Below are 11,005 nucleotides of genomic sequence, written 5' to 3'. Positions count from 1 at the left end.
GACGGGGTAGATGAGGTGGAGGAGGAGAATGAGAAAAAAGGGAGGGATTAATGAGAGAGAGAGAGAGAGAGAGACAGACAGACAGACAGACAGACAGACAGACAGACAGAGACAGACAGACAGACAGACAGAGACAGAGACTGACAGACAGACAGAGACAGACAAACACACAGAGAGGAGAGACAGGAGGAGGAGGAGGAAATAAGGAGGGAGATAAGGTACGGGATGGGAGAGAAAAATGATGGAGGAGAAGGAGAGGTGGACAGCAAAGAAGAAAGTAATAATGATAAAAAAATATGAGGGAAATACAAGAAATAAGTGGAGGAGAAGGAGGAGGAGGAGGAGGAGGGGAGAAAAGCACAGAGTGAGAAATTGAAGAGGATGGAACGAAACGATGTCTGATAAAAAGAGAATAACATAATGAGAGGAGTGGAGAGGGGAGAGGCAGGAAGGGAGAAGAGAGAACGGGAGGGGAGAAGAGAAGAGGGGAGGAGAGGAGAGAGAAAAGGAAGGGAAGAAAGAGAAAGAGTGGGGAAGAAGGAAAGGGAGGGAAGAAAAATAGAATAGAAAGAGGTAAATATGAATCGAGAGAGAGAGAGAGAGAGAGAGAGAGAGAGAGAGAGAGAGAGAGAGAGAGACTAAGAGGAGGAGGAAGAGCGAAGAGCATGACAAGAGAAATTTATACTAATGTTTGGGACGTGTGTCTTTCCTCTCTCTCTCTCTCTCTCTCTCTCTCTCGTATAGTGGGAAACAAAGAAAAAAGGAAGAAGGAAAAAGACCCAAAAAAGAGGAGAGAAGAATGTAAGATGGAAAACAAGGAAGGAAAAGAAAAAGCAGAGGAGAGAATGGAAAAGAGAGGATGGAAGAAGGAAGAAATGAAGGAGGTACAGAAAAAAAAAAAAAAGGAATGAAGACGGATAGGAAGGATGAATAAGAGAGGAAAGAGTAAGAAAAGTGTGGGAAAAAAGGGAAGGAATATGGATAAAAAAGGGGGGAAAGATGGATAAAAGGGAATATAAGAAGGACGGAAGGAAAGAGGATAGACTTGCTCTCATAATTTAAAGATCAGATGCCGAGGAACGAAACTGTGTGTGTGTGTGTGTGTGTGTGTGTGTGTGTGTGTGTGTGTGTGTGTGTGTTCGAGATATATATAGGCTATGTATGTATGCATTATACAGAGACAGACAGGCAGAGAGACGGAAAGAGATGCAAGGAAATTGATTCAAGGTAACAGAATGCAGACACTAAAGTATAATACACAACATTGTCTAAAATCTTATCTCACACACACAACGAAACACAATACATTTACACAGACAAACCTCTCCATCACCGGAAAAACGAGATAAATAAAAGAACAAAAAATACAGGAAAAGTGAAAGAAAGAAAGATGATTATATTTGAAGCGTAAAAACAAATGAATCAGAAAAGCAGAAAGGCACACACTGAACAAAGACCAAATACATCTCAGTAACAAAAGAAGCAAAAATAAAAGAACGGTGAGCACCAAAAGAAAGGGAGAAAAAAAAATCCACTGAAATAAAAAGAAACGAAGAAAGTGGGACGAAAACCCCGAATATGGAGCATCGCAATCACTCTCGGCGGAAATCTGGAGAGTTCGCCTCCCCCACCAACTCGGCTCCTCGTCCCTCAGTTAAGACATCCGGCTGGCGTTGTGGATATTTCGGCGATTTTTACACACCTCGGCCCAGCGGCTTGCGAATCTCGGTGAATTTTGCGGGAGCCGAATGCGATTTGGGCAATTTTTCCAGATAGCGCCAAAATGGTCAAAATGGCGAAATGTCTAGTGTGATTTGTTTACGTTTTTGCGCATCGTTTTGCCTTACATTTTTTTTTCCTCGCTTCGTCCATCTTTTTTTTATTTTTCTGCTTCTTTCAATCATCTCAATTTTTTCCTCATTAACTGTGTTCCAATTTACTTCTTCCATTTTTCTCGTTATTTTATTTTTTGTGATTTTTTTACACTGTCAAAATTCAGCCTCTCCTTCCCTTCCTATTCCCCCCTCCCCTTTTACCCACCTTTCCATCATCATTTTCAGTTTACCTCCCTCCCTCCCTCCGTCTCTCTCTCTCTCTCTCTCTCTCTCTCTCTCTCTCTCTCTCTCTCTCACCCCAGTTAATAAATTTTGTTATCATTTACTGTTCTCTTATTCTGAACACCAGAGAGGAGAGTAAGGATGCCTCTCTCTCTGTCTCTCTCTCTCTCTCTCTCTCTCTCCTTCCTCCCACCGTGATTCCTCCTCCATAAATTCGCCTTTGGTTATGAGGAAGGCAACAAAAGGAGTGGAGGGAGGGAGGGAGGAAAGGAGGGAAGGTAGGTAAATTTCTCCTCCCTCATAACTTCTCCCTCCACACTATATTCTCCCTGGCAGTGAGGGTGGCAGGGAGAATTTAATTGTTGTGGAGAAAGGGAGATTAAAGAGAGGAGGGAAAGAAGACTGGGAAAAATATGAGGGAGGTAGAGAGAAAAAAGGGAGAGAGAGAGAGAGAGAGAGAGAGACAGAGACAGACAGACAGACAGACAGACAGACAGAGACAGACAGACAGAGAATATATATATATATATATATATATATATATATATATAAAATGATAGAGGAAAAGAGAAATTGAGAAGGAAGGAAGCGAGGGGACAGGATAAAAGGAAAGAGAGGAAGGAGGAAGAGGCAAGAAGGGGGAGAGAAGGAAGAGAGAAGAGGGGGGAAAGAGAGATCAAGGGGAAGAGAGAAGGAAGATTTGAAAACGAATGAGGGAAGGAAGAGAAGATGAAGAGGGAGGAAAAAGGAAGGAGGGCAAGCAAGATGGAGAAGGAAAGAAAGGAGGGAGGGGAGACAGAAAAAAAGAGGAAGAAAGAGAATAAAGGAAGGGAGGAAGAGGAGTGAGTCATGAATGAGAGCGGGAGGGAGAAACGGAGAGAAGGAACGAAGGGAGGGAGGAAGGAGAGAGAGTAGAGAGAAAAGCGAGGAGGAAGGCTGGATCGGGTTATGAATGAAAGAAACAAGAAATAAAAAACAAAGAGGAATTAAAGAAAAAATAGTAAAATAAAGAGAAAAAGAAGGAAGATGGAAGAAAGAAAAGAAACATGTAAAAGAGAGAAAGGAAGGAGGATGAGCAAATGAATGAGTGGAAGAGAAAGAAAAAGAGAGAGAAAGAGAGAGGGAAGAAAGAAAGAAAAGAAAAATGGAAAATTAAGATGAAGAAGAAAGTAAAATGGGGTTATGAGAGAGAGAGAGAGAGAGAGAGAGAGAGAAAGAAGAAAGTAAGATGGGGTTATGAGAGAGAGAGAGAGAGAGAGAGAGAGAGAGAGAGAGAGAGAGCAACATATATTATTACTGAGCAGAGACATTTAAAATTAAAATAAGATTCAGGCTTTCCATGTTGCTGCTTCTTCTTTCCTTCCCTCCTCCCTCATTTTCATCTCTCTCTCCCTCTCCCTCTTTCTCTTACTTCCTCCGTGGTTTTTCTCCTTCTTCCTACTTTCCCTACATCGTGTATTCCTCCACTACAATCTTCCTTTCCATTTCTCTCTCTCTCTCTCTCTCTCTTTCTCTCTCTCTCATACACAAGTAATTCAGTGCAATGTTCCTTTTCTGCCTTCCTCCATCTTTCTACTCTTTCTCCTTCTATGCAAATTTTCCCGTCTATCTCTTTTATATCCTTGCGGTCTCTCTCCCTCCTTTCAATTCCCTCCTCCTAACCTCTATCTTCCTCCATAGTACTCTCTCTCTCTCTCCTTTTTTCCTCTTCCTTGTTTCTTCACATTTTACTCTCATTATCTGTTTCTCTCTCTTCCATTTTATCTCCTTCCCGCCATCTTAGTTACCTACCTACCTCTCTACCTAATCCTATCTCTCCACTTGTCCTGTCTCCTTATATCTCTGTCTTCCTCTCTGTCTATCTTCCTCTCCCTGTCAGTCTGCCTTCTTCCTTCTCTGCCTGTCTTCATCCCTTTCTTCCTCTCCTCCTTCATTCCTTCCTGCATGCTACAATACCTGCCTACCTACCTGCCTCACTATCCTTCCTACTTGCCTACCTGCCTAACTACCTGTCTGCCTGCCCCACTATCCTTCCTACTTTCCTACCTACCTACCAAACTGCTTGCCTGCCTACGTGCCTACCTTCCCTCTTCCTTGCCTGCCTAACTACCTACCTGCCTGCCATCCTCCCTTCCCCCTTGCCTACCTACCTGCCTGCCTACGTGCCTACAACCTTTCCTCCTTGCCTGCCTACCTGCCTGCCTGCCTACCTCCTGTCCTCCTTGCCTACCTACCTGCCTGCCTACCATCCTTCCTCCTTGCCTGCCTACCTTCCTACCTGCCATCCTACCTTCCTCCTTGCCTACGTGCCTACCTCCTTGCCTGCCTACATACCTGCCTGCCTGCCTCTAGCCTCAATAAGAGTTGGCCTCACACAAGCCTCCCAAACCCTCTTAAACAATTCCTTCATGGCTCTTGGTTAAAATACTTCCACATTCTCTCTCTCTCTCTAACTCTCTCTCTCTCTCTCTCTCTCCAACTACTTTCTCCATTACCTAACTTTCCAATCTCTTTCTTAATTGTTTTCTCTTTTTCTTTCCTCCCTCTCACATTTCTCTTCCCCCTCTCCCACCAACTCCCCTCTCCTTCCCCTCTCTCCTCCCTCCATTCTCTCCTCTCTTTTCTCCATTCCCTCCTTTTCCCTCTCTCTTTCAGAATTCCTCTTTTCCTTCCCTTTTAATTTCTCATTCTCTCTCTTATTTTATTCATTCTTTTTTCTCTCTTTCATATCTCCTTTTCTCTCTCTTGTTATCCCTCTCTCTCTCTCTCTCTCTCTCTCTCTCTCTCTCTCTCCCTCTCTCTCTCTCTCTCTCTCTCTCTCTCTCAATTATTTCCCTTTCTTCCTTCTCTCTATTAATCTTTTCAGCTTTCCTTTCTTGTTTCCTTTCCTATATATATTTTTCATTCTTTCTCCTTCCCCATTTTCTTTTAAAACACTTTCTCCTCTTCTGTTTTCTCCTTTCTCCCTTCCTCTACTTTCTTTCCTTCTTTCTATATCCATCATTTTCTCTTCTCTCTACTCTCCTATTCATCTACCTCCTTCCCTATTCCCTCCCCTCCATCTTCCCTTTCTTCCCGTCTTCCTTTTTTCCTCCACCTCCTCTTCTCTCTTTAATTTCCTTGCTCCTTCTCTCTCCCTCCTCTCTCATCCTCTATCTTACCTCCCAGGGGGCGTGGCCAGCCTGAGAGAGAGAGAGAGAGAGAGAGAGAGAGAGAGAGAGAGAGAATGAATCAGCATCTTGATCTATCTAAGAACATAAGAAGAGAGGATAACTGCAGTAGGCCGGTTGGCCCATGCTAGGCAGCTCCTAGAAGAGTAACTGAACTACTAGAATGAGATAAGGATAGCAAAGAAGGCACATCTATCTATTTATGTATCTATCTATCTGTCTATCCATCCATCTATCTATCTATCTAGAGAGACAGACAGACAAGAGACAGAACCTACAGACACAGAGACGGCGATAGAAGGGGGGGGTGTCACAGATCAATCTCCCCCTTCAACCCCCCCCCCTCAATTCCACTCCCTCTCAAATGCTCTTAACTTTAAATATCCACGTAGCTTATTTACTTACTCAACAGCCTTCCTCATGTCTCCACTCAACAGCCTTCCTCATGTCTCCACTCAACAGCCTTCCTCATGTCTCCACTCAACAGCCTTCCTCATGTCTCCACTCAACAGCCTTCCTCATGTCTCCACTCATCTATTTGTGCTTGATCTTTCTCCCTCTCTTTCTTCTCCTTCATTCGCAATTCTTTCTTTTCCTCCTCTTCTTTCCTTCTATCTCAGTTATTCACGTGTCCTCTCTCTCTCTCTCTCTCACCCACTCCTTCCACCTTCTTTCCCCCCCCCCCCCGCCGCCTCTGTCTGTCTGTCTGTATCTCTCTGTCTCTCTCGCTCTCTCTCCACAATCTCGGCGCGCTATGAGCATTCTTGGCCCGAAACTCGACAATGGGAGATTTCGGCCCCACGGTTCACCTCGACCCTTTCCCCTCCCACTTTCTCTCCCCCCTCCCCTCCCCTCCCCCTTTTCTCTCCCCCCTCCCCTCCCCTCCCCCTCTCCCTTCCAGTCAAAGAGTTTTTCCGTCTGTCTGTCTCTGTCATTTTCCATCTGTTTCTGTCTATCAATTTCTGTTTCTTTCAATTCTTTCTGCATTTCTGCTTCTTTAATTTTTGACTTTTTCTATCCGTCTGTCTGTCTCCCTCCATCCCTCCCTCCCTCTCCCTCTCTCTCTCTCACAGCATCTCCTCTCAGGTAGAGTTTTACAACTTGTCTGTCTGGTTAATTCTGTTTCTGTCATTCTCTCTCTCTCTCTCTCTCTCTCTCTCTCTCTCTCTCTCTCTCTCTCTCTCTCTCTCTCTCCCCTCCATACTCGTCTGTTCATAGATCTATCGAATACCTATCAATTAAGTTCTGCTTGTTTTTGCTGCAATGATGACAGATTGATAGATAGACAGATAGATACACATGCAGACAGATGGGCAGTTAGACAGACGGACTGAAACGGACAGCCAGACAGAGCTTGACAGATAGATGGAGACAGAGATACACAGAGAGATAGATGAGAGAGAGAGAGACAGAGAGAGAGAGACGTATCCTCCCAACTGATCCTGTCACTTCCTCCTCCCTAATCTTTCATCTCCGGGGAAGGAGAGAGGGAGGGAGGGAGGAGAAATGCCCCTCTCTCTCTCTCTCTCTCTCTCTCCGTCGTGGATCATATCTGGCTTTTCTTACTCCTTCTTTTATCATTTTCCTATTTTCCTCTCCATTACCCAGTCCTTCTCATCTCTCTCTCTCTATCTATCTATCTATCCATCTCTTTCCTGGCTCAAAACACACATCAATTATTTTCTCAGTACATGTTGACTAAGAATGTTTTTCGTTCTCTCTCTCTCTCTCTCCCCTACCTTCTTGCATATGTATCTCAATCCTACCTAACAATCTATCTGTCTGTCTATCTTTCTATCTATCTGTCTTCCCTGCCTACCTGTCTATCCATCTTTCTTACCTATCTATATATCTATCAAACTCTTTCTCTCCTATGTATCTATCCACTTACCTGCCCATCTATCTGTCTATCTATTTGGCTATCTATTCATCTTGCCCACCTGTCTCTACCTCAATATGTCTTCACCGGCTCTATCTTTCTTTTCTTTACTTTCTTTTTACTTTTTATTGCTGTCAGTCTACCTCTCTTTCTCTCTCTTCCTCCATTTCTTTCTCTGAAAAATCTTTGACGGCTGACAGGAGGGAATTTCTCTGGCCTTTGGGGAGAGAGAGACAGACAGACAGACAGACAGAGAATCAATGAATGCTACTTTTTCTAAATTAATAAATGGTGATGATGATGATGATGATAATAATAATAATAATAATAATAATAATAATAATAAAAATAATAATAATAATAATAATAATAATAAAAATAATAATAATAATAATAATTTTCAAAAATCTTTAAACTTCCATATTAAAACTGTATTGAAACTAATGAAAATGGAGAGAGAGAGAGAGAGAGAGAGAGAGAGAGAGAGAGAGAGGAAAAGATTTTGAGAGCGATTTCATATTAAATTTCAGGCAAAGGAAGTGTCTCTTTCGACGAGGACGTGGACGAAGAGGAGGAGGAAGAGTGATGGGAGGGGGGAAGGAGGGCGAAGAGGAGGAAAAGTGACAGGAGGAGGAAGGGGGAGGAAGAGTGACAGGAGGGGCAGACAGGAGGGGGAAGGGAAGGTGAAGGTAAGAGAAGAGGGGGGAGAAAAGGGAGAGGGAAGAAAGAGGGAGCTAAGGAAGAGTGATAGGGGGGAAAGGGAGAGGAAGAGGGGAGGGGGGAGGGAGAAGGGGGGAGGAGAAAGGAGAAGGAGAGAGGAGAAAAGGAAGAGAGAAGGAGGGAGGAGGAAGGGAGTGGGATAAAAAAGGTGAGAGTGGCAGGATAGAAGGGAAAGGAAGAGGGGAAGGAGAAAGGAAAAAGGGGGAGGGGAAAAGGAAGAGGGAAGAAAGAGGGAGGAGGAAGGGAAGGGAAAGTAAAAAGAAAATGGTCGGACGAAGGGAAGGAATAAGAAAAATGATATGGAGGGAAGGGGAATGAAAGGGGTAGGAAGTGAAGAGGGGGAGGAGAAAGAAGTGAAGGAGGGGAAGACAAGGAAATGAAGGAAGGGGGAAGAGAAGGAAGTGAAGGCGAGGAAAAGAAGGAAGTGAAGGAGGGGAAGAGAAGGATGTGAAGAGAGGGGAAGGGAAGGAAGCAAGGAAAAGATGAATCCGAACTCCTTTTCAGAAGATTATTTTAAAGATCACGAAAACACAGCATGATAAAATTTACACCTGTCCTGTCCTTTTAACGCTGAATATATTGTGCTCAAAATCAGCAGGTTTCGTCCCCAGTGGCCCTTTACCCTTTCCATCAAATTCACTCAAAACCTGAAAAAAATATATATAATAACGAAATCTGGCTAAAATCGGGAAAAATATTGTTTATTACTGGGTCGGAACTATTCTCATGACCGCCGTGAGAATAGTTCCGGCCGCGATAAAACGAATATTATACCGTAACAACCAAATTCTTAATATCAAGTTGGTAGGATGTTCCGAGGCGAAGTTTGGGCTTGACTGTGGAAAGCGTCAAGACAACAACAACAACAACACATTTCCGGCCCTTCCCTCCCGATATTAATCCCTTTGTCCCCGATTACATGATTATTGGACTGATTAATTACGATGGGAGGGGATAACAAGGGATATTACGCCAAGGGAGAGAAGGGAGGAAAAAGGGAGAGAGGAGAGAAGGGGAGCCGAAGCCAGATTTACGAAGGAGCCCAACAATTTTGAAGAACATACAAAAGGTCTCCGCTGCCGTTAACTATTATCTGAGATCGCTTTTATTTTTTTGTATTCCGCCTATTTAATACACACACACACACACACACACACACACACACACACACACACACAATACAAGAGATATCCCTCAAACAGCAAAATTCTGACAAGTGAAAAGAGCGTCATCAGAGTGAAGGGCTAGAGATGTTTTATAAATATAAATTCCTGAAGTTTAGGAGAGAGAGAGAGAGAGAGAGAGAGAGAGAGAGAGAGATTTCCTAACTACACCTCCCTTATCTCACATCGTCACCAGCCAATCAGAGGGCCCCTTGCATCCCCTCATCAGCCAATCAGAGGGCCCCTTGCATCCCCTCATCAGCCAATCAGAGGGCCCCTTGCATCCCCTCATCAGCCAATCAGAGGGCCCCTTGCATCCCTTCCATTCCTCAGCCAATCAGAGGGCCCCTTGCATCCCTTCCCTTCCTCAGCCAATCAGAGGGCCCCTTGCATCCCCTCATCAGCCAAGCAAAGGGTCCCTTGCATCCCTTCCCTTCCTCAGCCAATCAGAGGGCCCCTTGCATCCCTTCCCTTCCTCAGCCAATCAGAGGGCCCCTTGCATCCCCTCACCAGCCAATCAAAGGGTCCCTTGCATCCCCTCCTCAGCCAATCAGAGAGCCCCTTGCATCCCTTCCCTTCCTCAGCCAATCAGAGGGCCCCTTGCATCCTCATCAGCTAATCAGAGAGCTCTTTGCATCCACCTCAGCCAATCAGAGGGCCCCTTGCATCCCCTCACCAGCCAATCAGAGGGCCCCTTGCATCCCCTCACCAGCCAATCACAGAGCCCCTTGCATCCCCTCACCAACCAATCAGAGGGCCCCTTGCATCCCCTCACCAGCCAATCACAGCGCCCCTTGCATCCCCTCCCCCTTCCTTTGTTGACGTCTCGGTTTTATCATAATTCTCATAAATTCTGATTTCAATTTCCATCATAATTTATTTTTCATTTCGGAATTCTGTGACCCGTGCGTTAGATTACGGATAAATTCGTTATTATATTTACCTTTTTAATTAGTGGAGGAATTATTTAGTTTATTCTTGCTACCTACAGACTATTATTATTATTATTATTATTATTAATATTATTGTTGTTGTTGTTATTTTTATTATTATTATTTTGCGGATGATGAAGAGAGGAAAAAAGCAAAAATAAAATAATTCTATACACCACAACACAACTTTGTAAAAAATTCTACAAGAGACAATTCACGTATATCTCTGCTTTCGCCTACAGTGTGTGTGTGTGTGTGTGTGTGTGTGTGTGTGTGTGTGTAAGAGAGAGAGAGAGAGAGAGAGAGAGAGAGAGAAAACAAACAATTCCTTCATTATACCCTAACTTTGAGCAACCAGTGTCATTCACCTAAAAGACAGGTAGTGGGAGATAGCAGCGTAGTACAGAATAGTGAAGAAGGTTAGATGACACTAGACGTAAAAGTTACCCGACAAACACACACACACACACACACACACACACACACACGCACACACTCTCTCTCTCTCTCGTCAAGAACTGATCCACCGTACGACTCCCTTCCCTGTGGCCTTATGAATAAAAAAGGAGGAGGAGGAGGAGGAGGAGGAGGAGGAGGAGGACGACGACGACGACGACGACGACGACGACGACGACGACGACGAAGGAAGAACAGGGACGAGGAGCAAAGAAGAGAAGAAAACGAAAAATGAAAAAGAACACAGCAAGAGGAAAAAGCAAGCAGGAAAAAAAAAAAAAGGAAAGGCAAAAAGAAGAACAGGAAGAAAAAGAAGACGAAGACGAAGAAGGAGAAGAAGAAGAAGTAGAGGAAGGAGAAGACAAAGACGAAGAAGAAGAAAGAGGACGAAGACGAAAAAGAAGACAAGAGGACGAAGACTAAGAAATAAGAAAAGGAATAAGATGAATCACACTTATTTTGGACGGGGTATGAACACTGTCAAAGGCATCGTTGGTTTTAATGCTTACCTGAAAATAAAAGAAAATATATGCAGAGAGAGAGAGAGAGAGAGAGAGAGAGAGAGGGCGACAGAATAATGGAGAGGGAAATAAAAAAAGAATGTGAGAGAGAGAGAGAGAGAGAGAGA

The sequence above is a fragment of the Coenobita brevimanus genome, chromosome 1 (assembly GCF_032717465.1).
Source record: "Coenobita brevimanus isolate Jiangsu-jjx chromosome 1, ASM3271746v2, whole genome shotgun sequence".
Taxonomy (NCBI): Eukaryota; Metazoa; Arthropoda; class Malacostraca; order Decapoda; family Coenobitidae; genus Coenobita; species Coenobita brevimanus.
The sequence above is the reverse complement of the archived record's forward strand: the minus strand, read 5'-3'. Positions refer to the sequence as shown.